We start from the raw sequence: 934 nt of genomic DNA, 5'->3' as shown, positions 1-934 counted from the left end.
CCTCTCACCGGGGACAACTCCAGAGTGAAAGAATGTCCAACCCCTCTCAAGGAGACTGGTTCCAGAGCCAGAACCGTGCGCTGAGGTGAGCCCGACTATTTCTAGCCGGAACCTCTCAACCTCACACACCAGCTCAGGCTCCTTCCCCACCAGAGAGGTGACATTCCATGTCTCAAGAGCCAGCTTCTGTAACAGAGGATCAGACTGCCAAGGTCCCCGCCTTCGGCCACCACCCATCCCACATTGCACCCGACCTCTTTGGCCTCTCCCATAGGTGGTGAGCCCATGGGAAGGGGGACCCACGTATCCTCTTCGGGCTGTGCCCGGCCGGGCTTCATGGGTGAAAGCCCGGCCACCAGGCGCTCGCCAACATGCCCCACCTCCAGAGTGGGGCCCCGGTGACCCGCGTCCGGGCGAGGGAACACTGTGTCCAATAATCTTACTCGTCATAAGGGGTCTTTGGGCTGCACTTCATCGGGCCCCTTACCTAGGACCTGTGTGCCTTGGGTGACCCTACTAGGGGCATGAAGCCCCTGACAGCATAGCTCCTAGGATCATACGGACACTCAAACCCCTCCACCACGATAAGGTGGCAGCCCAGGGAGAGGTATTATTATTATTATTTATTTTAATTGTATTTTTTTGTTTAAAAAAGTATTTCAAAAGTGCCTTTTTCTAAAACTGTAGTTGTGTAAATATTTGACACAAATATTTTACAAAATCACATAATACATAGCCATATTTTCAACTTTCTTGTTAACTTTAATCTTTTTTTTTTTTACTAAATTACGGTCGGCTGGCGAATGGCCACCTACCACTGGGCTTAGCCTCTTTTCTGGGGGAAACCCTGCTATTATAACAATGGGGCCTACGCTGATACTCGATTCAGTCTTGTTTCAATGAAGTTAATCATGCAGTTAGGATTTCATCTTGA

This window comes from Kryptolebias marmoratus, linkage group LG2 (genome assembly GCF_001649575.2).
Source record: "Kryptolebias marmoratus isolate JLee-2015 linkage group LG2, ASM164957v2, whole genome shotgun sequence".
NCBI classification, from domain to species: Eukaryota; Metazoa; Chordata; class Actinopteri; order Cyprinodontiformes; family Rivulidae; genus Kryptolebias; species Kryptolebias marmoratus.
The sequence above is the reverse complement of the archived record's forward strand: the minus strand, read 5'-3'. Positions refer to the sequence as shown.